The 27,352-nt window shown below is 39.4% G+C and overlaps 1 protein-coding gene across 5 annotated transcripts in view; it reads left to right on the top strand.

Moving 5' to 3' along the window:
• Positions 1–27,352, top strand: part of ETV6 (ETS variant 6) — a 415,605-nt gene that overhangs the window by 96,917 nt on the left and 291,336 nt on the right. For 2 of the 5 annotated variants that reach the window (XM_029205490.1, XM_029205498.1), the window contains exon 6: positions 19,327–19,412. The exons of 1 other annotated variant lie outside the window; for it this stretch is intronic. The gene's annotated coding sequence lies outside the window, so the exon portion shown is untranslated. Of the gene's footprint in view, positions 1–19,326; positions 19,413–23,401; positions 23,640–24,701; positions 24,911–27,352 lie in introns of those variants that run through there. 2 more of the 5 variants (XM_029205493.1, XM_029205494.1) reach the window with 2 other exon arrangements.

Genomic DNA, 27,352 nt, shown 5'->3' on the forward strand with positions numbered 1-27,352 from the left:
TAACCACTGGTCACCATACAAAGTTATTACAATATTATTGACTTTATTCCTTATCCTGTATATTACCTCTCTGTGACTTATTTATTTTTTAACTTTTTTCCCCTTCACCTATTTCACCCGTCTCCCCCCTTCCTCCCCTCTGGCGACCACCAGCTTGTTCTCTGTATCTCTGAGTGTTTCCCTTTTGTCTTATTCGTTTGTTTTGTTGTTTTTTAGATTCCACATATAAGTGAAATCATACTATATTTCTCTTTCTCTGTCCGACTTATTTCACTTAGTCTAATACCCTCTAGATCTATCCATGTTGTCACAAATGGCAAGATTTCATTTTTTATGACTGAGTAATATTCCATATATATATATATTCTATATATACATACCACATCTGCTTTATCCATTCATCTACCCATGACACTTAGGTTGTTTCCATATCTTGGCCCTTGTAAACAATGCTGGGCTCTAACTTTAAAAGGTTGGAGATGGTACAATGTGTTGAGGTTTTAGTGGGGTCGTACACAACACCTGTCTGAATTCAAAACTAATTAAGATATAAGAGTAAGGCATAGAGACATCAAAATATCACATTTAATACTGATAAAGTTATTTAGAGAAGTTGCCTTAAATATGAGCCAGGTGGGCTTGCTAATGGTCCTCTGAATCGAATGAAATAAATTAACTTTCTAAAATAGCAAGCCAGACCCAAAGACAGAGACTGGGCCACAGGCTCACTGCATGGCCAGGAGCTAGTAAGAACACACACTCTTCGAACAGCACATCCGCAAAAAAGAGGGAAAGGGGCTGAGCCCACACACTCAGCCCCTGGGGGAGGAGCCAGGGAGGGATCAGAGAGAGACTGGAAGTGTTACTTCAGAAAATCCCTCCGTGGAGTGCGGAAAGCCTGTGACCCACTCAATCCTTAGATGACTTAAGGAGAACTTGGCAGTAGGTGAGGAATTATAACACATTGGCAAGCACAAGATAACTCCCTCATCTATTATAATCTCAATCCAAGGTTTTGCTAACATATCGTTTACAAAGAGATTTACTTAAAAAAAAATACAGATAGAGCAGGGCCATGCATCGACATCCTGACAGCCACAAGACTGGGAAAAAAGTAATTAGATTTTTCAGCTTCTGGAGACCAAGATTCATATGATTAGAAACACCCAAACGGAAGAAGAGTTTCCAAATACTGCGAGTCCAAAAAATAAAATTAAATTAAAACTGACCAGTGTCATTTATTCATGGCCCCACGTGGTAATTGATTCTCCATCTGTACACTCATTGTTCACTGCCTATTTGCCAGTTGTCCCTCCATGCTCTTGACTTTTGCAGTACAGCTGGAGACCCCTTGCCCAGTCCATCTTTATGGCCAGACTCTGGAGCTCCTCCCTCTTTTTCACTTCTTCCAGTGCCTCATTTGAGAGTGTTTTCCACTGTCTTTTTACCTAGAGAGAGTTATGTACATCCTCATCAAATCACCATGTGCTATGTTCCTCTCACCCACCATCCCAGGGATAATTTGCATCATTCTAGAGGGTTTCCCAGCTCTCCTTCAGCAGATTCGCTTCTTTGACTGAAAGGGTAGTTCAGTGCATTTGAGTAAGTCACTAAAGCAATCTGGAGTTGAGTTCTCTTTTCTGTGTAACAAGGAAATAGTCGCTTCTTTGACTGAAAGGGTAGTTCAGTGCATTTGAGTAAGTCACTAAAGCAATCTGGAGTTGAGTTCTCTTTTCTGTGTAACAAGGAAATAGCAGTAAATGGTCCTTAAATGTTCCCTTCAACTGAAATTCTGTGATTCAGTGATTGTGGTTTTGAATACTTGAGAAAAAGCAGAGCTGTTGTTTTAATGATCTTAGCAACCTTTCTAAATTTTTTTAATCATTTAATCTAAATGACAGATTTATTAATCTAAATCAAAATATCATACAAGGTCTATACACAAAAATCAGTGGAATAATAATTCAACTATTTAAAACAAAATTTGATGGGTGGTTATTGTTTTGAGCTACAAATGGCTTTACTAAATGAGACAACATTTAAATCTACTTAATTTAGAGCTCCAGTGTGGTAGCTTACAAAAAAGAACTTAAAGCAAGTCAACCATATCATTTCTTTGTTAATTTGTGTGCTGAATAGCCAGTTCTGTTCTAATAGCAGCTGGGGTTTTTTAGGACAAAAATGCTTAATCACAACCATTAATATGTACTTACTGACATAAATTATCCGCAGTCATTCCTCAATTACTGTATTTTATTTAAATTTCAGTAGTGTCTCCAAGGGTGTGATCTTCTTAAGACATTGGGGGACACAGTCTTAGAACTTAGCTGGCGTCCTAAGGTCTCACCTTGTGTTCGCTGCTTTTTTGCAATCCTACAAGGATTTGTTGGATTGAATGACAATTGTTTGCCTTTCCATTCCAGCCTTATTTGTCTTTATTTTGGTGGAACCCAGCTAGAGGTTTAACTCCAGAGATTAAGTTGATGTAGCTAAATATATGAGTTCAGAAACCGGAAGTTAAAGTCTTATCGCCAGATAACATCTCTCTTCTTGGGGAAGTAGGAATGAAGGTTACTTGCTGAGATTGTCAGAGCTGTGAGAAACCTGAAGATCCTCTAGGAATACAGTATTTTTACAGATGAAGATACTACAGGCCAGAGAGTTTGAGTGATTTGCTTAACATTTCTCTGAGAAAGTTTCACAGGTAATAGAACCAGAGAACTCAGGGGTATTTCTTAAGAAAAATAGTACTTGAGTATGGGAGGAGGCAAGAATAACATGTTTCCATAAGATAAGTAAGAAGAGCAAAGATGAATTGAAGAAGGTAGATAATGATCGGCTCACATAGAATGACCTAGAAGGAATGGTAAATGTCAACTAATTCAAATACTTTAACAGATTAAGAAACAAGGCCAGGGCTTCCTTGGTGGTGCAGTGGTTAAGAATCCGCCTGCCAATGCAGGGGACATGGGTTTGAGCCCTGGTCCGGGAAGAACCCCACATGCCACGGAGCAACTAAGCCCGTGAGCAACAACTACTGAGCCTGTGCGCTGCAACTACTGAAGCCCGTGTGCCTAGAGCCTGTGCTCCACGACAAGAGAACCACTTCACTGAGAAGCCCGTGGACCACAAAGAAGAGTCGCCCCTGCTCGCCACAGCTAGAGAAAGCTCGCTCGTGCGCAGCAAGGAAGACCCAACACAGCCAAAAATAAACAAATAAATTAAAAAAGAAAAAAAAAAAGGAAACAAGGCCAGAAGGGTTAAGTGCTTTAGCCAGGGTCACACAAAGAGTCAATGTCAAAAAAGTTCTTAGAATCCAGGGTATCTCACTCATAGCACCTCATTTTATTCATTTCTCACTATGAAATTATCTCAAATAATCTGCTCTTTATCTAAAAAGTAAGGAAGTGAGCATCTGTAGAATCTCAGAAAGTATTAGAACCTGAAGCAGATAGAGGATCAATTTCTTCTCTGACATAGTGATTTCCTGCAAAGAATTGAGATAATTTTGGTTCAGTTAAAATTACCATGCTCCTTTATGAGAACTGTATTAAGAGATAAAGGTGGTGCCATACGAGTAAGAAAATGGTCCTGGCCCCGCAAGTGTTCATTCTTCCATGGGGAAACATACACATTCACTCTTTACTGACTGCTAAATGTGAAAAGTGACAAATAGAAGTTTAAATGTATTGAGAATTTAGGAAAAGAATTTTGAAAAACATTTATCAGATGTTAGATCTTGAGGTTAAAATATTGTTAAAAATTTATACTCTTTTTTTTTTTTTTGGCTGGGCTGGGTCTTAGTTGCGGCATGCGGTATCTTTTTTTTTTTTTTTTTTTTAGTTGCAGCATGTGGGATCTAGTTCCCTGACCAGGGATCAAACCCAGGCCCCCTGAATTGGGAGCTCGGAGTATTAACCACCAGGGAAGTCTCTAAAAATTTATATTCTTAATAAAGACTTTATCACTTGGAAAGAATGAAAGAGATTGAAAAGTTTTCTAATTAACAATAAGTCTGTCCTACAGAATCTTTTAAGATAGATAGCTTAATTGTGGCCAAATGAATTTTTTCTACCCAATAACGTTGATACTGTATTTTATTTAAATTTCAGTAGTGTCTCCAAGGGTGTGATCTTCTTAAGACATTGGGGAACACAGTCTTAGAACTTAGCTGGAGTCCTAAGGTCTCACCTTGTGTTTGCTGCTTTTTTGCAATCCTACAAGGATTTGTTGGATTGTATGACAATTGTCATACGATCTGAACTGTATAGCCTACCCACACACAAACAGATTCACCTCTATGGTTTTTCTTGCAAACTATTTTAGCTTCCTGATAAGACACTTTTCATGCCTTGCTTCATCCAATATAGTGAATTTAGATAATCATTAGTCAAATCATCACCTCACCAAAGCAGATCAGCAGGCCCTAAAAAATTTGAGAATGAAAGACTGTGGTCTCAAAATTTAGAAATCTAAAAATTTTACTGCCTCCACTAAACTGTGTGTTGTGCATTCATTCAACCAACCACCATTCACTGAGAAAATATAAGGGGCTAAATATTACGCTAGAAATTGAAAACACACTAATAATAAAGCTTAGCATCTACTAAGGAAGACTTATAGAGAAACCAAAATAATAGGCTGTGATGTGTGATGAGAAATACAGTCAAGGAATGTTAGTCTTTGTTGGAAGTCAGAGAATGCTTTTTAAAGGAGCCAACAAAAGAGTTAAACCTCCAGTTACGTTCTCCATCTTGTGCGGCTTCCAAGATCCAGTGGTTTCTTTTCAGTAAACAAATATTTACTTAGTAACTGTAGACACTATTTTGGCCATTAAGGAGAGTGAAGAAAATAGGTAGCATGTTTTGGTTTTGGATTAAGAAGCATGTCTCGGAACATAAACCTCTTTTCCTCATTCACTATTCGTTGCTCTACTTGACGAACTTTAATGAGCAGATAAGAATCATTGAACACTAGTAGTTAGTGAGTATATAAACACTTGAGAGTGCTGTTAAATTGTTTACAAATCCTTAAGAGGCCTTACACAGGTCAGACATGTCCCAAGTCATCTTATTTACATTATGAATTCGCCTGGCAAACTTTGTTTTCATATGCAATGCAGAGGTGAGGTTCACATCAGCCTATGTGAAAACAAATGGATGGCACTGAATGCACGAGGTTGTACTTTAAATGGAAAGACGCTAACAGTATTTGGCCTCCCATTTTTGGCCATATTTGGTTTCACATGCTGCACATTATAGAAAATGTGTAATTTAATTTGTCCATTTTTTTTTGTTTGGCCATAAATACTCTGATCTTTGATTACTCAAAAAACAGAATTGTTCCCCCTCAGATTATGGGAGAAAAGGAAAAAAATTATTGCAGGTAAAAGGACTCTAAGAAAACCACCACATTATCAAAAATAGTTTTCTTTGGATTGCGGGGTTGTGGGTTATTTATTGTTATATTTTTTTGTATGTCCAAGCGCTCTATAATTAGCATGCCGTGTGTAGAACCAAACTAAAATGGACAGGGTAAAATGTAGATGGTCGATGCAGGCACATAAGGGAAATTTAACCTAAGCTTACAGGAATGTGCAGCTCTTCTCAGAAATCAGCAGAGGACATCAGCCAGTTCCCAAATGCCAAATCTGTGCATGCCATCTCTGGTCTTTTCTGTTCCCCTGACTCAGCTACCCTGACCCAAATAAAGAAGGAGACCACTAGGTAACCAACAAGCTGAAAAAGCCAAATAACTTCCATATTTATCCCGTAAAAATCCCTTAGTCTGTGAGCAACTCAGAACTGCTCCCGTAGCCTTGAGTTTCTCGGTTTGCAGGTCGAAAACCTTACAATAAACTCATCTGCTTTGGTTTGTTCGTTATGCAGAGTTTGGTTTTTGGTCGACACTTGCTTCTTCAAAAACTTGAAATAAAATTATTGAAGACCTTAAGACAGTAGCCTAGAATCTGAGCAGTACTTTCAAGAACATGAATATTTGCCAAACAAACACTTTTGTAAGCAATTTGATGTGGTCCATGTTTAATTTCAATCTCTTTATTATGCTGGCTGCATTTAGCCCTGAATCAGAGTGCCTAATGACCAGAAACCTATCAGGAGACCAAACAGTAAGAGTGAGCGGAGACCAGTGAGGCAGACAGGGTTGTAGAGAACTAATAGTGGGTCTAGAAACTCTGAGTTAGACGGCAGTGGAAAGAGAAGTGGAAGCAGAGAGAAGATGAATCATCATAATGTCCGGGCATTGCAGAGCCACAGACAAGATAACAGGATTGAAAGAGCTGCTTCTTATCAGAATAGCTTTTCAGTGCTCACTGAGGCCTTGTTCCTCAGCTCTGTGGCTTATGAGATTATTTTGTTCTTTCTTTGTTTTTTTATGTTCTTACCATACAAACCATCAGCTGAGACAACCTAAAGATGTATCTGCTCCTTGCAACCTGGAAGAAGCTAACTGGCATAGACAAATATTTAGGTTGTATCCAATAAAAAAAACAAACAACTCTGTGATAAACAGCCTAGAAGATAAATTTTTGTGTTTAAAGTTATTTCCTAAGGGTTGAGCCCTAGAATAGAAACTGACAGGTCAAAGGGTAAAAAACTTTTTGAATACTGCCGAACAACTTTTCCTAAATTGCTTTAATTACTATGATGTTTATTGCTTTTATATGACTTTTATATCTTTTCATGTATGCATTTTCTGTTTCTACTCTATGTCTGTATGGCAGACACTCTATTTTGGCAGATCCAAACTTCATTTGCATCCTCCCTTACTTGACTCTACTATGGATGGGGCAAAAGCTAAATTTTGACTTCCGCTCTCCCTTGTTGATGTGAGAAATAAGTCTTCTAGTGCATTCTCCAAATTCCGCCTTCTTCCTTCTCGAACTACTGGGAGATACAGTAGTCATTTTGAAAACAAAAATATAAAAGCTACATTCTAAGAATGTCTGAGCCAAAGGCTTATGCCTTGGACATTGGTGATGTTTGGAGCCAATGTATCAGCCTTGGACCGATTCCCATGGGACATCTTTTTTACCTGAATAAAACAGTTCTTTTACTTGTTAAGCTATTTTGGTAGGTTTTTCTGTTTCTCGTAGCTAAATACAATTTTGACTATTATACTCATTTTTTATGACTTCTTCATATTGCAGATATAGATCATGTTTGCTGCAAATATTTTCCCAGTTAGTTGTTTGTCCTTTAGTTTGTTCATGATGTTTTTCAATGTACATATGGTTTTATGTTTATGATTAAATGTACCATTTTTCTGTGATTTAGTCAAAAAATTGAGAAATGAAGTTAACAATCTTGAAAGTTATTGAAGAAGGTATAAACAAAACAAAACATAGTAAAACAGAAAACAGTGAAGAATAAAAATAAAACATATTTAGCATAGTATCTCAACATGTATATTAATAGTAATGAAAATGGGTTCAACTTCTTAAACTTCCCTATTAAAAGACAGTTGTTCTCATACTGGTTAAACACATGTGCACCCATGCACACACACCCATATACACGCAATCATGCTGTTTATAAAACGTACTCAAACCAAAAGGGCTAAAAAACTTGAAAGCAAAAAGATAGGCAAAGAACTACCAAGAAATGAAAAGAAAACAAGGGCTAATCCTGGGCAAAATATAACCTAAAGCAAAAAACAGTAAGTAGGTTCAAAACCACTAGTTTATTGATAAATGTGCACCTTTATCATACGATAAAGTAGTGTTTATGAGTAAAGTCACATGATACGAGTCATGTGATTTTACTCATAAACACTATATAGTCATATATAGAACAAAACACAATAGAAACATGAGGAAAATTACAGAAACACAAATGTACTGGGACATTTAACATATGTCACTGTCTGACAGGTAAAATAAGCAATACATGAATATGAAGAGAGCTGAGTAGTATAATGAGCATGTTTGATTTAATCAACACTTACAAAATTATGTATGCTCCAAAACAATATGCCTTCTTTTTTAGTGTGCCTGAAGTATTTATAATCATTTAGTATTTTGCCAGAAGATAAGTTGAAGAAATTATACATTGAACAGATCATAACATGATCTCTCAGCATAAAGCAAGAGAAACTAATTTTAAACTTTAAGTTTAAAAGTTCTGTAGAATATCTTTTGAGTGAAAGAAGCAATTCACTGCATGTATAGATCACATTTTGTTTATCCATTTATCAGTTGATGGACATTTGGGTTATTTCCAACCTTTGGCTTGAAAAAATCATGTGTAATGCTGCTATGAGCATTTGTGCTCAAGGTTTTGTATGAACATGTATTTTCAGTTCTCTTGGGTACATATCCAGGATTGGAATTGCTGGGTCATATGGTAACTGTGTATTTAATTTTTCAAGGAACAGCCAAACAGTTTTCCAAAGCAACTGCACCATTTTTCATTCCAACCAGCAAATGTATGAGGGTTCCAACTTCTCTACATCCTCCCTAGCACTTGTTATTAGCCATTTTTTTGATTATACAGCTATCCTGGGGGTATGAAGTGATATCTCATTGTGTTTTTGATTTTCATTTCCTTAATGACTAATCATGTCGAGCTCTTTTCATGTACTTATTGGTGACATATACATCTTTGGAGAAATGTCTATTCAAATTCTTTGCCCATTTTTACTGGGGTTTTTTGCCATTTTATTATTGAGTTTTGAGGTTTTCATATATTCTGGATACAAGTCTCTTATCATGTTTGCAAATATTTTCCCCCATAATGTGGGGTTTTTTTTTCACTTTCTTGATAGTGTCCTCTGAAATAGAAAATGGTTTTTTAAATTTATTTTATTGAAGTATAATTGATTTACAATGTTGTGTTATTTTCTACTATACAGAAAAATGATTTAGTTATACATATGCACTCTTTTTCATATTCTTTTCCATTATGGTTTATCACAGGATATTGAATATAGTTCCCTGTGCTATACAGTAGGATCTTGTTGTTTAGCCATTCTTTTTATATGTATATATATATTTATTTATTTGGTTGCATCGTGTCTTAGTTGTGGCACATGGGCTCCTTAGTTGGGGCACGCAAACTCTTAGCTGCAGCATGCATGTGGGATCTAGTTCCCGGACCAGGGATTGAACCTGGGCCCCCACACAGAGTCTTAACCACTGCGCCACCAGGGAAGTCCCAATATCCATTCTATACATAATAGTTTACATCTACTGATCCAAAACTCCCAATCCATCCCTCCCCCAGCCCACTCTCTCTTGGCAACCACGAGTCTGTTCTCTATGTTTGTGAGTCTGTTTCTGTTTCATAGATAAGTTAATTTCTGTCATATTTTAGATTCCACATATAAGTGATATCATGTGGTATTTGTCTTTCTCTTTCTGACTTACTTCACTTAGTATGATAATCGCTAGGTCCATCCATGTTGCTGCAAATGGCATTATTTCATTCTTTTTTAATGGCTGAGTAGTATTCCATCGCATATATGTACCACATCTTTATCCATTCATCTGTTGATGGACATTTAGGTTGTTTCCATGTCTTGGCTATTGTAAATAGTGCTGCTATGAACATTGGGGTGCGTGTATCTTTTCAAATTGTGATTTTCTTCAGATATATGCCCAGGAGTAGGATTGCAGGATCATATGGCAACTGTATTTTTAGTTTTTTTAAGGAACCTCCATACTGTTCTCCATAGTGGCTGCACCAATTTACATTCACACCAACAGTGTAGGAGGGTTCCCTTTTCTCCACACCCTCTCCAGCATTTATTATTTGGCCATTCTGACTGGTGTGAGATGGTACCTCACTGTAGTTTTGATTTGCATTTCTCTAATAATTAGTGATGTTGAACATCTTTTCATGTGCTTGTTGGCCATCAGTATGTCCAGAAAAGTTTTTATTTTTAAATAAGTTCAATTTTTTTGTTATTGTTGTCACTGGTGCTTTTGGTGTCATATCTAAGAAGGCTTTGCATGACGAAGGTCACAAATATTTACCACTATGTTTTCTCCTGAGGGTTTTATAGTTTTAGTTCTTAAACTTGTGCTTATGATCCATTTTGAGTTAATTTTGATATATGGTGTGAGGAGAGTCCAACTTCATTCTTTTGCAGGTAGATATCCCAACACTGTTGAAAAAAAAACTATTCTTTTCCTATTGGATGATTTGGGCCCCTTTGTCAAAAATCAATTGACCAAAAAGTGTAAGAGTTTATTTCTAGACTCTCAATTCTGGTATGTGTATATCCTTGAGCCAGTAACATACTGTCTTGATTACTGTTGCTCTTTTTTTTTTTTTTGGAAACTGATATGTGTGAATCCTCTGAATTTGTTCCTCTTTCAAGAAGGTTTTCATTATTCTGGGTCCCTCGAATTTCCATATGAATTTTAAGAGCAGCTTGGACATATTACCAATCTGCCATCTTACCAATATTAAGTCTTCCAATCCATGAGCCTAATAATTTTTTTCATTTACTGAAGTCTTTTTAAATTTCTTTCATTCATGTCTTGTGGTTCTCAGTGTACAAATCTTGTACTTCTTTTGTTAAGTTGATTCCTAAGTATGTTATTCTACTTGACACTGTTGTAAATGGAATTGTTTCTCTTTCTTATGGCTGAGTAATATTCTATGAGATAGACAGATATATATATTTACCACAACTTCTTTATCCATACATCAGTCAATGGACACTTAGGTTGTTTCCATATCTTGGCTATTGTGAATAATGATGAAATGAACATGGGAATGCAGATATCTCTGAGATTTTGTTTTCATTTTCTTTGAATATAAACACAGAAGTGGAATTGCTGGATCACATGGTAGTTCTATTTTTAACTTTTTCAGGAATCTCCATACTGTTTCCACATGAGGTGATATCTCATTGTGGTTTTGATTTGCATTTGGTGGGGCCTTTATATGTCCCATAAAGTGGAAAATGACCAAGGATGTCCCAGAAGAATTGTACAAAATAGGCATTAGGACATTGTCCTATTCTTGCTCTGTTTCTTGCAAATCTCTGCTTTTATTTTAAATAATAAGTATGGCCTTTCATCTCATCAAAGTAGTAAGATTTTGGGTTCAATCTTTGGGATAGAATTAGATAGGAAAGTCCTCTTGACTTGCTTTGGTTTTAGGTTAGGAAATGTCAAATATCGCTACCATAATCCATTCTCAAGCCCATGACATTGTTAACATAGCATGACACACTGTCCCGCTGAATTCTCCTTCAGTCTTAGAATCTTCGATGGTGTAGAACTTCAAGAAGCCACTAACAATTGATAAGAGTTGGAGAATAAAGGGAAACCTATCTGGCACCTTTGTTGTGAGAGCTATTCAAGTCAACCTAGTTTAGGTGAAGGATATTCTTCTCAAGACTCAGACTAGCTCACCACAGTTCTGAACTAGTGTGGGAAGCTGACGTCACAGCCTTTGTTACTTGCTTTACTTTGCCCTCAAGGCACGTTTTCTTAGGCTGGGAAGTGATTGGTGCAAGGATGCATTTCAGTCTTGTGGGAGATTTGAAAATTTACAATCTTAATTCTCGACATCCTCCAATAGAGAGAAAAAAATAAATGAACAAAAGGAAAGAAGGCAAAAAGCAGAGTAAAGACCAAAGGAACAGTCAATAAATTAAGAAAGAATAAAAGAGCTAATGTATGACTCTTTGAAATCTGTGGCTAGTTCTTTTAAGACTAAGAATTTAGATGAATTTCTGGCAAACTTAATTATAAAATTGAGAAAACACCAATATAAAATATTAGGAATGAGAAAAAGGTACAACCGAGATATGGACATTTTAGCATTATAAATCAATTCCATAAATTTAATATTTTGAAAGTATGATTAAGGTAGATGATTATCAAGGACAATACCAATGACTAAAATCAACTTATGAATGAACTGAAAGATCAAAATAAATCAATAGCATTTAAAAACTGAATGGTCATCAATATTCTACACCCAAACAAATCCAATACCAAACAGTTTTATGAGCAGGTACTATCAAACATTAGGAATGTATGGATAATTCAGCACTTGAAAATGTTCAAATATAATCGATCACTTCTACAAATCAAAGGAGAAATTTTATGTAATCATTGTTATAGGTGATGAAAATTCATTTGATAACATTTAACATATATTGCTGATAAGCAATTTTCCCGAGTTTTTATCTTGAAGGTTTTCAAATCTTGAGAACTTTAAAGAACAGTACAATGCATATCCACATATCTTTTACCTAAATTCATATATTGTAATATTTTGCTACATTTGTACATGATCTACATATAATAAATCTAAAAATGAAGTAAAGATAAATCAAGATAGGTATAGATATATACATTTTTATTTGCTGAATCATTTGAAATTACCTCAGACATTGTGACACTTTGCCTTTAAATACTTAAGCATATATTTCCTGAGAATAAGGACTTCTCCGGGAAAACCAATAATATCACCACACCTGAGAAAAATTAATAATTTCATAAAATTGTTATATTCAAATTTCCCCAGACTCCATTTATAGGTATTATTACTTTTTTATCTGCCTGATTATGAGTAAATCAAGAGTCAAGTATCCTATTTGATTATTTTTTAAGTGTCTCCTGATAAACTCTTTCAACAAAAATTAAAGCCTGTTTTCTTAATTTGATTCAACAATTGCTATCTCAAACCAATAGCCAACATCATACAGACGGGTTAAGATTTTAAGAATAAACAATCCATCCATAAATACTAGAGGAACTATGGAGAATATTTACAGAAAACCACAAAACCCTGGGGTGGGGAAGGATTTTCTAATTATGGCAACAATAGTTCACAAAGAAAAACACTGAAATATTTGACTAAATACAAGCAAAAATACTTATGTGGCTAAAAAGGTCATAAACAATGATGTCATTGGATATCATTCTTAATATTAGTACTAGTATAAGTTTTTATATTTTCTCCCATTTTTAGTTTTTTAGTGGGAAATTGGTTGAATAGCGTTTTGCCATCTGGTTATAGCCCATTTTTAAAAACCAAAAGACATAATTATTTTATAATTTTATTTTTATCAAAGTTATACATGCCCAGAGGTACCTAGTGACACCAATTCTCACACCATACTCTCTCCTTGGCATAATGTAATTTGTTCCTGAATTTAGGGATTTCTCTACCTTTCACAAGCATAATGTCAGATGCTCTGACTTTCAGAAATCTCTAGGATGTCCTTTCCAAGAACGGTGTAGGAATTTGTTTTCACCAGAGCTAGGAAAACAATGATACTAAATATCAACAAGAAAGCTGAATACAGAATGCCAAGGAGTTTAGAGAATCCAGTTAAAATAATTTTACATACTACTAAAATGTGGTGCTGCCCCAGTTCTTCCTTACTCTTTTCATGGATTATATTGAAATCCTACATTCTACTGTCACCTACCTAAATGAAATTATAAATCATGAGAGAAAGAATCATTGAAAAAGGGTCATGCACATTTCTGGTTTTGATTTATTTTAGAATGTATTAATATTTAGACTTGCTAGAATTTGAAGTACTTTTAAATTGCTCTAATGTACAAAATTCTAAGCCTTCACCACCATTTTGTCTTGAAGGAAAAGGTCACAGAGCACTTTGAAAAACACACTGTGCTCTCTATTACCTCAGCCAAATGTGAACTGTGGCCAGTAATTCTGCCAGCATCTTTCCACCTGTACATCTCCGGTCTTCTTCCCAGGCTGACTTCCTCCCTTGGCAAATTTACCTTGTCTGGAGTCACAGCTTCTGGGAGCAGCTCTGCTTTTGGTCGGCTATGCCTGTCTCAAACTTTTATGGCCTCACTTTTCTTCCACTGCACAAATACTAGATCAGCTAACATCTGCTCCAGCCATAAAGATTAACTCCTCTTCATTTATATTACCTTGTAATCTGCAAAGTACTGAAATATTTAGTGATGGTTTTCCTGCTACCATAATAGTTGGGTGTATCTATCTTTCCCCCCGACCACCGGTTGATTCCCATGCATTCTTTATCAGCTTCAAGTTTTCCTGGAACATTATGAGGAAACTATGACGCCTAATTTCTCAACACCAGCACTACTGACATTTAGGGCTGAGTCATTCTTTGTGGTGGAGGACTGTCCTGTTCACTGTAGTATCACTGGCCTCTACCCACCAGATGCCAGTAGCATTCACCCTACTACACCCCCTACCACCAGTTGTGACAACCAAAAATGTCTCCAAGTATTGCCAAATGTCCCTGGAGAGTGGGGGACAAAATTATCCCCAAGTGAAAACCACTGTTGTAAAGGAAACCTGACTGTTGTAATATATATATAAAGGTGCCTTATAAGCCGTGCAGTTGAGGAATTATTCTATTTTTTTAATGCTGTGTTTTTGCCAGTGTGTTGTAGAAGAATATGAGGGTAGAGTGCTTGCAAAGCATAAGAAGGTGGTATTTAAAGGGCATTGTAATAGTTCATTGTCTGCATGGAAGCTGCCATATGAGAAAAACAGAGAGCCTGTAAGGATGTCTCAAAAGAGGTTGTGACCCACAGTACAGATCATCCCTGATATAAAAAAGGATCCTATGGACTTCCCTGGTGGTCCAGCAGTTAAGACTCCGTGCTTCCACTGCAGGGGGCGAGGGCTTGATCCCTGGTCAGGGAACTAAGATCCCGCATGCCACATGCTGTGGCCAATAAAAATTAAAAATTTTTAAAAAAGGGATCCCATACTTAATTTTGATAGAAATTGACTCAGTGTCTCCACCTACCTTAAAATTGACCAACGCGGGCTTCCCTGGTGGCACAGTGATTGAGAGTCCGCCTGCCGATGCAGGGGACATGGGTTCGTGCCCCGGTCCGGGAAGATCCCACATGCTGTGGAGCGGCTGGGCCCGTGAGCCATGGCTGCTGAGCCTGCGCATCCGGAACCTGTGCTCCACAACGGGGGAGGCCGCAGTGGTGAGAGGCCCAAGTACCGCAAAAAAAAAAAAAAAAAAAAGAAAAGAAAAAAAATTGACCAACGGTTTATAAGGACACAGAAAGCATAATATAGGAAAATATTTACCATCAAGTCTGGTCAGAAAATGTATGATCAGTCAAAGAGTCCACTTATTTGAGTGTCCATGAAGAGCAATATGGTTTATCCATTAGTTTTTATAGGGTTCTTAAAAAGTAAAATGTTCAGGTGGATAAAACTTCAAACCGTCTTCTGTTTCACCTTAGATTTGATGAAACAGAGTATTACACTGACATCCATGGTTAGATAACCCTGGAGGGTACATCAGTCTTTTATCCAGGGGTTGGTATGTCTTCTAAAGGGGTGAGGGAAAGGAGCCAGGCCCTGGGTCCGATGAAACTGCCAACCTCCAGGTCCGATGGAGATGGTTCAGGCACACGCTGTAGGGGGGCTGATGTGTCTGATTAGCTTTCGTGGGACTGACTTCACCCTTTACTTATGTTTCTACATACTTTCCTTCCTGCCCAAGTGAAACAGGCAGTGTAGTTGAGTGAAAAGAATCTGGATTTTAGAGATAGAAAGGCTGAGTTAAAGTTCTGGGTTTGACAATTTCTACGTGGTGTTGGGCAAGTTACCTCTGCACTTTAGTGCCTTCTTCCGTAAAACAGAGATAACAGATAACGATTGCTCCCTCCTTGCGGTAACCGTTAAAGCTTCCAGCACTGTGAACACTACAGAATGAGTTCCTTCCCTCTCTCCGTCACTCCCTTCCTTTCTTCTTTCTGTTTCTCTATTTATTATGTCTATCATATGTCCATTGATTTATTTATCTATCCCTCCCCCAGGTGTCAGCCCATGGATGTACCCAAGTCCTCCAGTTTTGTAAGATCATCTTGCCCTTTAAGATTTAATAAAAACTGTGGGTGGACCTAGAGACTGTCATACAGAGTGAAGTAAGTCAGAAAGAGAAAAACAAATATTGTATATTAACGCACATATGTGGAATCTAGAAAAAGGGTATAGATGATCTTATTTGTAAAGCAGAAATAGAGACACAAAAAGAGAGAACAAACGTATTGATACCAAGGGGGAAGATAGGGATTGACATATACACACTATTGATACTATGTATAAAATAGATAACTAGTGAGAACCTACTGTATAGCACAGGGAACCCTACTCAGTGCTCTGTGGTGACCTAAATGGGAAGGAAATCCAAAAAATAGGGGATATATGTATACGTATAGCTGATTCACTTTGCTGTACAGTAGAAACTAATACAACATTGTAAAGCAACTATAGTCCAATAGCAATTAATTAAAGAAACAGATTTAATAAGAATTGAGGCACAGCCCGGTCACACTGCGTGTGGGATGCCCCACAGCCTTCCTGACAGCCGGGAAGCTTTTGTTGGACCCGTTTGCTGCTCCCTCTGAGTTCTTACTGTCCAGTCTGCATTTCACCTGCTGGGCTTTGTGTTGTCCCCTGGAGACAATTTGTCACTCTGATACACAGCACCCCGAACCCCTCTCCTCCAAAACACCGCTGATTAAAGCCGTGTGTGAGTGCCCCCACGAAGTCCTGTGAGGCAGAAGAGGAGCTCACACGGCAGGGCACAGTATGACAACCAGGGCGATGAGCTCCGTGCCGGGCCTCTGTGCAGTGTGACTACGGGAAGTGACGGGTGTGGACTCTGAGCCGGGCGGTCCAGGTTCAGACTTTCGTTCCATCACTCACCAGCTCTGACCTTGGTGTCGGGAGAGGCGGTTGGCCGTGTCCTTGCTGGGTGCGCCAAGCCACAGCATCTCACCATCCTGACCTTGAGCCATTCCGCAGCCAGTCACGTAGAGGTCAAGTTGGTCAAGGTGCCCACGGTGTAGCTACTTTATCACTCACTCCGCGGGGAGAGGGGCTGGTCTGTCTGCTGCTTGCTATAAAATGTGCTGAGACTCTGACCCTCAGTTCCTCACAGGCTGCACAGCCCACAGTGTGCGTAGCTGACGCCCCTGCGGGACTTAGGAGAGGGGAACCCGAGTGGCTGTGTCCTTGTACCTGCTGTGCTGTGTGTAGTGGACCATCTTGCTTGCCCCCTTCAGTCTCACTGTCTACTTTCCCACCAGTCAAGTGACGGTGAGTCCACCGGGCTGTGGCTCAGGCTTATCCTTTGCAGCCTTGCTACTCTTTGCCATTCTCTGTGACGTTGGGGCTTTTCGCTGACACCTGGTTAAGTTGGCTTAACTTCCCTGTGCCTCAGGTTTTACATTCAAAAATGGGGAAGATAATAATAATAGTACTTAACTCTTGAATAAACAGCAAGGTCCTACTGTACAGCACAGGGAACCATATATATAAGAAAAAAAACCAGTACGTAACTCTTAGTGTTGTAAGGAATGAGTCAGCTAATATAAGTTAAACATTTATTTATTTTTTTTATAAATTTATTTTATTTTTGGCTGCGTTGGGTCTTCAGTGCTGCGTGCGGGCTTTCTCTAGCTGCGGCGAGTGGGGGCTACTCTTCATTGCGGTGCGCGGGCTTCTCATTGCGGTGGCTTCTCTTGTTGCAGAGCACGGGCTCTAGGCACGGAGGCTTCAGCAGCTGTGGCGTGCGGGCTTCAGTAGTTGTGGCACATGGGCTTAGTTGCTCCGTGGTATGTGGGATCTTCCCAGATCAGGGCTTGAACCCATGTCCCCTGCGTTGGCAGGCGGATTCTTAACCACTGTGCCACCAGAGAAGTCCCAAGTTAAACATTTAGAACAGGGCCTAGCACATAATTATGCCCAGACTAATGCCATGATGCTGAGTTTGATTTTCTCCTCTCTGTTCCCAACTTCTTGGATTGCCTTCTAAAACTCAAAATTCTGCCTTTCTTTTGCAATGAAATTTGCTAGTCCTTGTCCCACTGCTAGTTAATTGGGGCCATGCCTTGTGGGCTTACTTTTTTTTATTTTTAATATTTTAAGTTTATTGGAGTATAGTTGATTTACAACGTTGTGTTAGTTTCAGGTGTACAGCAAATCTGTGGGCTCACTTTTCCCAACCAAAATGCTTAATAAAGACAGTTCTCTTCCCTAATCAGAATTTTTTCCAAAGCTCTTAAATTAAAGATTGTTCTCTCTCTGTTACAACAGAGGTGGTATTCAAATCATGTGACAGCCACTCATGCAAGGGCACTGACTCATCAGAGCTCTCTAGAAGATAAGTAATACAGCAGAAGATCAAGCTTAGCTGTAGAGATCTATGTATGTTTTTAATATAAAAATTTTAAATATTTTTCCCTTTCCTGCTTCTAAGAGGCTGATTGGCTAGCTAGGGAAACTTGTTGACCTAATTTGAGAGGAGGGGTATAGAGAGAGAATTAAAGAAACTTTGAGAAGGAGTGAGTCTATCTGCATAGAATAGGAGCTATGTGCAGGGCTGGGGGGTGGTGCTGAAGATCCTGGAAGCAAAAGGAGGCAGATGAGAAGGAGAAGGAGGTCTGCAGAGGAAAGGGAGGAGACTAGAGTTCCTGGAAGGAAGGAGCCAAGATATTCCAGCTGCTCATAAGATGAATGAAACTTGGGGAACAGGCGGTGCCTAAAGAGGATTTTTTAAAGTTTTGACATGTGTTATGTATGCATTTCTCTGGTTCTTGTCTCTGAGAAGCATTTAAATAGAAACGCTATTTTTTAATATAAATTTATTTTTTTTAATATTTATTTTTGTCTGCGTTGGGTCTTCGTTGCTGCACGCGGGCTTTCTCTAGTTGCAGCAAGTGGGGGCTGCAGGTGCGTGGGCTTCAGTAGTTGTGGCTCGTGGGCTCTAGAGCACAGGCTCAGTAGTTGTGGCGCACGGACTTAGTTGCTCCAGGGCATGTGGGATCTTTCAGGGCCAGGGCTTGAACCCGTGTCCCCTGCATTGGCAGGCGGATTCTTAACCACTGCACCACCAGGGAAGTCCCAGAAGCACTATTTTTGAAAGGCATTTCGGAGTGAAATTTGTATTTCTTTTGAATGTGACCCCAGGCTGAGGATGGCCTTAATGAGAGAGCCAATTAATGTCCACGTGTCTATTTATACATAATATTTATAAGTATAAACATAAATATAATTACTTGAAAGATGTTTATACATATAATATATAATACTTAAAACTCACACATATACATACACACATAATATACAATATCTGGAGATGCATTGATCATATATCATTTGAGACATGACATGTATTATGCATCATATTACGTTTATTAAATACACACATGTGTGCATGTGTCTGTATGAAAGCATCACACGTAAGTTAGGTCAAACACATGTACAACCTCTCCTTGCTTGCTAAGGCTAGCAGTGAAAGAGAAAAAAATGACTCTGGAGGTATATTAAGAAGGTTGTTTGTTTTTTTTTTAAGAGCTCCTGGAATCAGGTTTGTGGATGTGTGTGGCTCTCTGAGGCTCATTTGATGACAAAGAGGAAAGGCAGATCTCTTCCATAAAGGTATGAAAACATAGCACCTCTACAGGCAAAGAAAGAAGGTGAGGGGGTGACGGAAGATACTAAGTAATGGGGAAGAGCCAGTAACTCTGGCTGGCAAAAGTAAACAGGCTTTACTTTTGCCAGTAACTGGACACTATCTATTTGTATTGGTTTTGTTAGCCCTGCACCACCCTGGGTGCAAAGTTCATCTGCTCACTGGTATCCACTTAGACTAAATATTTTTCCTATAGCTTAGTGGAATTAGCCTGGAGATTTGGTCAGAGTCAGAGAATATGTCACATTTTGCAGAGTACATCATCTCGCCATCGTTCTTACCTTCTGTCTCCTTCAATCTCCTCTTCTCATTAACCTCCCTGCTCCTTCACTGGTACAAATTCCTCCCTTTGTCTTATGTGTACTAGCTTGGACAACGATTTGTGTTATAACATGGCCCTACCCCAGGGCAATTCAAGCATTTTCTTCCAATCAAATCCCTCCCCCGAAATGGAATTCTTGTGAATTAAAGCTGTCTCATCACCTCACATAATTAACTGGGCAATGAATATATTTGATCTTGTAGTGGAATAATATTTGATACTTAACTACGTGTTTTTTTTTTTTTAAATCAATGTATTTATTTATTTTTGGCTGCGTTGGGTCTTCATCGCTGAGCGTGGGCTTTCTCTAGTTGCAGCTATTGGGGTTTCTAGGCACTTGGGCTGCAGTAGTTGTGGCGTGCAGGCTTCAGTAGTTGTGGCACGCGGGCTTAGTTGCTCCGTAGCATGTGGGATCTTCCTGGACCAGGGCTCGAACCCGTGTCCCCTGTACCGGCAGGTGGATTCTTAACCGCTGCGCCACCAGGGAAGTCCCACTATGTGGGTTTTTAAAAACTTCCTTTTACTTGTCTTTTTTCCCCACCATTCAAGGAGTATTAGGATTTATAAAGATGCAGATACAGAGACGATACAGAGAGAACAATTAAATCCTAAACAGATAAGCTCTTGAAAATAATTTTGTAAAGTCTGTAGCAGACAAAAAGTTCTTAAAAGCCATGTTTTCAATTACAAGAGCTGTAATTGAGAGGGAAATATAGTTTTTGTAATTCCCGAAGTCTGGCTTTAAATATCCAGAGCCGATTCCTGGAGGACCAAGAACATAATATTGACACCATAACCACGAGAGGAGTGTGTGATGTCAGAAGAGCCCAGAGCATATAAGAGCTTGACCAGCAGGCAAGAAAGTGAGGACTGTAGAGGGTGTGCTGAGGGCTCATTTGTGGGGCTTAGGGCTGCTACGCCCTCCTCCAAGGTCAAGTCTTTGCAGAAAAACAAAATAAGCTTAGGTAGGTTTGAGGCATTCCAGAGCAAATAGAACCATTGCCTGGCTTCACAGACAACCTAAGTGACTGTAAACCTCAGATAGCAGCCTGAGGTTTCCTGAGCAGAAAGATGAGCAGTGATCAGGGCTGCGGCATCAGGGCCCGAGGGGTTCTCCCAGAGTCTCCTATGCCCGCTGGGCACGGTGCAGGTGCAGGAGCTGGAATCACCAGGCTCCCTGAGAGGGCGTGGGACAAGCAGTGTGCACCAGGTGCGTCTTTGTGATTAGGACGACGAAGACGCAGAATTTAGATGTAATAACAGGGGGCCATGGCAGGACTCAGCAGGAAGAGAAAGCAATGCTCAAAGCCCGAAGGATGAGTTACAGATGTCAGCATGGACAGAGATACCATGGTTCAAACTCACATGCCCACCCCTGATGCCACAATTTCACAAGCATCTCCCGAATTCAGAGGCCAGCCAGGAACAAAAGAACTAGAACAGTAGGGTTGGAGGGGTAATTTGAGTTACTCATAAGAAACTGAGTTTTAAACTGAGAGTAAATTAAGTTATCAGGATACAAGTGAAAGTAGAAGCTAAGCTGGGTTCAATTATAGAGAAATCATTAAATTTTTAATATAAGCCATCTTGTGATAATGCACAGTTTGCATTCCCAAATTATTTGGGAAAGTTACCTGGCAGTAGCCACTAAAACTAAAAATGCACAGACCCTTTTACCCAACAATCCCAGTTTTAAGAATCTATCCTTTAAAAGCAAAAGAGCCAGGATACAAAGATATGTGTATAAAGATTTTTATTTTGACAACATTTGTAGTGCCAAAACACTGGAAATAGCTTGGATATCTATCAGTAGAGGATGGGGTGAATAAAGAACCATATATCCATTGTCTGAAATATTATATTGAAATATTGAAATATATGCTGAAATATTAATATGTTGACATATGTTATTAAATGAAAAAAGTTACAGTGTGAGTGTATATATTATCTCATCTTTTGTTAAAAAGAGAGAAAGGTCCTTATATATGTTATTATAAGAATGTAAAAATACATCAGACTGTTATCATTAGCTCTTTTTTATTTTTGCGGTACGCGGGCCTCTCACTGTTGTGGCCCCTCCCGTTGCAGAGTACAGGCTCCAGACGCGCAGGCTCAGCGGCCATGGCTCACGGGCCCAGCCGCTCTGTGGCATGTGGGATCTTCCCAGACCGGGGCACAAACCCACATCCCCTGCATCAGCAGGCGGACTCTCAACCACTGCGCCACCAGGGAAGCCCATCATTAGCTCTTTAATGGGTGGTATTGGAGGGAGGAAAGAGCACTCATCTTTTATATACTTCAGTATTGTTTGACTTGAGACAAAAAGCATGTTCTAATTTTGTAATATATTTCAAGCAATAAAATTTAAATGTGAAAAGGATGGATATGAGGAGGGAAAAAATATCCCTCAGTTTAGCAATGTTTCAAATGATCCTCTCAAAAACTTCTATTAAAAAATGAATATGATTTTGAAAGATTAGATTTTCACTTCTCTCTTGCCTGGAGCCAGAGAGAAGTCTTCCTGTCTTCTCTTAACTCTGCAATAAACTAAGTGAAATGACGGGGGTCGGGAGGGTGTCTGATAATAAATCATTCACATTGTGGAATATACTGAAAATTAAGGTTTGATCTTGACCGCTTCTGAGTCCTAATTTTTAAGGACTGTTTTTTGGGGGGAGTTGATTCTCGCTTTGCCTGCTAACTCCCCCTCACCTGTGAGATTCTCTCCTCCTCCACTCTATCTGGGCCCCATGCTCTTCCCGGTTCCCATGCTACCCATCTTCCATCCCCAGCCTTCCTTGCCTCTGACCAAACTTCTTTTTTTTTTTTTTTTTAATTGGAGTATAGTTGATTTACAATGTTGTGTTAGTTTCAGGTGTACAGAAAAACGAATCAGTTATACATATATCCACTCTCATTTAGATTCTTTTCCCATATAGGTCATTACAGAGTATTGAGTAGAGTTTCCTGTGCTATACAGTAGGTCCTTATTAGCTATCTGTTTTATATATTGTAGTGTGTATATGTCAGTCCCAGTCTCCCAGTTTATCCCTCCCCCACCATCCCCTGGTAACGATAAGATTGTTTTCTACATCTGTAACTCTACTTCTGTTTTGTAGATAAGTTCATTCGTGCCCTTTTTTTAGATTCCACATATAACCAATATCATATGGTATTTGTCTTTCTCTGTCTAACTTACTTCACTCAGTATGACAGTCTCTAGGTCCGTCCATGTTGCTGCAAATATCATTATTTTGCTCTTTCTTATGGCTGAGTAATATTCCATTGTATATATGTGCCACGTCTTCTTTATCCATTCCTCTGTTGATGGACATTTCGGTTACTTCCATGTCCTGGCTATTGTAAATAGTCCTGCAATGAACATCGGAGTGCATGTATCTTTTCGAATTATGGTTTTATCCAGATATATGCCCAGTAGTGGGATTGCTGGGTGGTATGGTAGTTCTATTTTTAGTTTTCTAAGGAACCTCTATACTGTTCCCCATAGTGGCTGTATCAATTCACATTCCCACCAACAGTGCAAGAGGGTTCCCTTTTCTCCACACCCTCTCCAGCATTTATTGTTTGTAGATTTTTTGATGATGGCCATTCTGACCGGTGTGAGGTGATACCTCATTGTAGTTTTGATTTGCATTTCTCTATTAATTAGCGATGTTTTCCTACCTTCTTATTGCCACCCCCCTCCAGGCTCCCTCATCCCCCTCACTTGTGGGACACCTTGGACATCGTAACTTGGTCGTGAGAAGCACTAATCTATTGAATGAGCACCAGCGGGGACACCTGGAATCCATGCCGAGCACCACACAAACATTTTTCATGAAAATCCCTCCATCCTCAGAAATGGGATGAAGTAAGGGTCAGGGTTGGCTGGGCTGCATCCAACAACAATTCAGCTAGGAGGGTTCCAGGCTGTGTTGAAGGCAGTCCATAACTGCCAGTAATTTTAGCAAAGGAGGGAAAGGAAAGGAGAACATGAATTATAGCCTGAGAAAGGATCAGAACTGGGAGAAGTGACAGAATGGTCTGTCAAGCTAAAAGGAGGAAGGAAAAGAACCAGGAAGCAGAGTATCAGAAAAGAGATTTGGTGATTAATTTGTTCAGCACTGTGTCTGCCTCTGGCCGTCTTTCTCGTGGTGCAGGTCACTGAGCTCAGGAAATGTTCTTCAGTTTCAGAGTCATGAAGAATAAACTCGGGTTCCTAAATTGGAGCTTTGGGGGGCTGGGGGTCCACCAGATAGAAAAACATTTTTCACTTCATGCTTTAATTTAGGATTAAAGACATAAAGTAAGCAGTGCACTTCTCAGAAAAGCGTATTTTATATTCCAACAGTCATTTTTACCTACTAAACCCAGAATAATTTTCGATGTGACGACAAGTAATGGAAGAAGGGGGTCTCCATGATTCTGTGCCTAACCGAGTAGTCTAATAACCAAGTAGGTAAATGTTTTCTGGGTGAAATATTAGCAATTCGTGGGAAGCCCTTGACTTGAAGCAGGACCAAATGAGACAGGAGGCCTTGCAGTCAGTGGTGGAATCAGTATTACTACTGGGCTCCTTTTTTTTTCCTTGTTCAAAATTTTGTTTTTAATTAAAAATTTTTTTTTTATTTTTTAACATCTTTATTGGAGTATAATTGCTTTACAATGGTGTGTTAGTTTCTGCTTTACAACAAAGTGAATCAGTTATACATATACATATATCCCCGTATCTCCTCCCTCTTGCGTCTCCCTCCCTCCCACCCTCCCTATCCCACCCCTCTAGGTGGTCACAAAGCACCGAGCTGATCTCCCTGTGCTATGCGGCTGCTTCCCACTAGCTATCTACCTTACGTTTGGTAGTGTATATATGTCCGTGCCACTCTCTCACTTTGTCACAGCTTACCCTTCCCCCTCCCCATATCCTCAAGTCCATTCTCTAGTAGGTCTGTGTCTTTATTCCCGTCTTGCCCCTGTACTGGGCTCCTTTTTCATGATGAAACCGTCCCTGAAAGTGTTCAACTCCCTTCAAGGACTGATGATGCAAAGCCAATGACCTCTTTAACGCTTCATCCTTGCACCCTGACTTCTGCTCAGCAGTCTGAAGCAGCCCAGAGGACCTGAACCAGACGACTCGTTGAGGAAGTAAGTAAACTATCCCTACCCACGACACGGCCCCCCTATACAGAAGTGAGAGTAACTTCAAAATTGGGTGGAAGGGCTTGCTGCAAAGGCCTTTGGCCTCTTCCTGCCCATGTTAAGCAACTCAGGCACACACTACTAGTGTCCTGGCAAGAAACTCTCTCACAAGAGCTGGAAGAAGACCAAAGAAGGCCAGAGCCTCCAAACAGAAGCTCAGTAGCAAAAGTGTTGGAGGGAGAGAAATGAGGCAATTACCCTGGGCTTACGGGCAGGTGACTCAGCACGCCTGCAAGAGAGGAGCTGTTGATTCTGGAGGAGCTGGGGTTCGTGCTACCATGGGGCTGGTGGAGAGGAAGAGGGAGGTTTACTCCTCAAGAAAAAGGGCATGGTCCGGAGTGCAAAAAAGGAAATGGCTTTCTCCGCCAAGGGATTTCTGGTTTCTCCATCCTTGCCTAGGGTTAAACCCTGTGAAAAAGAAAATACCCAGCAGGTGGCAGCACCAGATAACTGCAGTAAAACAAGGCTGTAAGGCAAAGCCTTCCTCTGGCATATGCTGCCCTGTGCCTTCCTCGGTGGGATTTCATTTAGCCATCCGTGAATAGCTCCCTACAAAGAAGAGAACATTGAGTTCATTTCTGTGTTTCCAGAACCTAGCACCGTGCCTGGCACATTCTGCGTGTATCTGTTGATTGAGTGGATCAAGTAATCAATTATTTCTTTTTCAATAAATAAAATTTTAAAATTCCCCTAAACTAGAAAAACATCGTCATTTGAAGTGGCCCTATTCCTTTCTTCTTATCCCATCACTACTACTGTCATGTTAATTACAAATTTAATTAGTTTTAGCAATAATAAGAATAAAGCCCCATACTAGATTAATTCTCTACTCACCCTTGGGCCAACCTACATCCTTATTCCCTACTTAATTAAATTTTCCCTGTCTCCAAGAGGGAGGAGAGATGGGGGTATATGTATGTGTAAACCTGATTCACTTTATTATAAAGCAGAAACTAACACACCATTGTAAAGCAATTATACTCCAATAAAGATGTTAAAAAATTTTTTTCCTGTCTCTTTCAGAGACTTTAAAAAAATCATGGGGTTTTAAAAAAAAACCCTGAGATTTATGAGGAAGGCAATAAACAATCATTCATTGATTAGTTGTAGTTTTTATAAGCTATTTTTGTTGTTTTGTTTTTGTATTTATTTTTGGCTGTGTTGGGTCTTTGTTGCTGTGCACGGACTTTCTCTAGTTGCAACAAACGGAGGCTACTCTTCATTGTGGCGTGCAGGCTTCTCATTGCCGTGGCTTCTATTGTTGCGGAGCACGGGCTCTAGGCACACGGGCTTCAGTTGTTGTGGCACACGGGCTCAGTAGTTGTGGCTTGCAGGCTCTAGAGTGCAGGCTGAGTAGTTGTGGCGCACGGGCTTAGTTGCTCCACGGCATGTGGGATCTTCCCGGACCAGGGCTTGAACCCGTGTCCCCTGCATTGGCAGGCAGGTTCTTAACCATTATGCCACCAGGGAAGTCCAGTTGAATTTTTTTTTTAACCAGCGACTTGTTTGTCAACTATACTTCCTTTAAGTTTTACTCTTAAAAAAACTTCTGGGGACTTCCCTGGGTGGTCCAGGGACAAGCCACACTGAATGATACTTGAATCAGAGCCATGTTCTCAGCTGAAGAAAAAAATACTAGAGCAGATCATGGGAGCCATCATTCAGCTGACTCATAAGAATGGGCCCAGAACCAAAAAATTTAGATAGCGTCATCTGGAAACAATGGCACCCTTGATTATCTCTCCCATCTTAGGAACTCCTATCCTCACCCTGTTCAACTTTGTTATACCCAGTCATTTTGCTATTGCTTTTACACCTTTGTTGTATTTTAAATGCAACTTTCCTGAACTCAAAGAGCCCATTTGAGTCCTTTCTATCCATAGGGTGAAGTTCTAAGTTATCATTACTCTCCCTAACTCTAGAGGAATATTGTATCCTAAAAACAATTATCTTAAGTAGTGATGGTTCCCAGTGTCAAGCTAATTCCTGTTCTCTTCCCATGCTGCATGCTTTCCCTAGGCAGTCTCATCCCCACCCATCATTTCTATACTGGTAACTCCTGATCTTTACCTGTAATTTAGGTTTGTCTCCTGAATTCCAAGTTCATACATACAGCTGATGACCTACTATAAATCTCTACCTAGACATACACATCATATCAAAGATCAAATTCAGGAGATTCTGGTTTAAGATGGTAGATTGAGCATATCCATTTATCTTTTTTTTTTTTTCCCAAAAACTACATTAAAATCATAGTAAAGAAATAAAAAAGATGTGGACACCCCCGACCCCATCCAACAAAGAGAATGGGAGAGAAGCAGAGGAGCAGAGATTCCAACAAAGTTCTGGAAGTCAGGAGATGGATGAAGAGGGGTAAGCGATGCTCAA

This window comes from Monodon monoceros, unplaced genomic scaffold, assembly GCF_005190385.1.
Source record: "Monodon monoceros isolate NGI ecotype Baffin Bay Population unplaced genomic scaffold, NGI_Narwhal_1 Super_Scaffold_6, whole genome shotgun sequence".
In the NCBI taxonomy this organism is placed as follows: Eukaryota; Metazoa; Chordata; class Mammalia; order Artiodactyla; family Monodontidae; genus Monodon; species Monodon monoceros.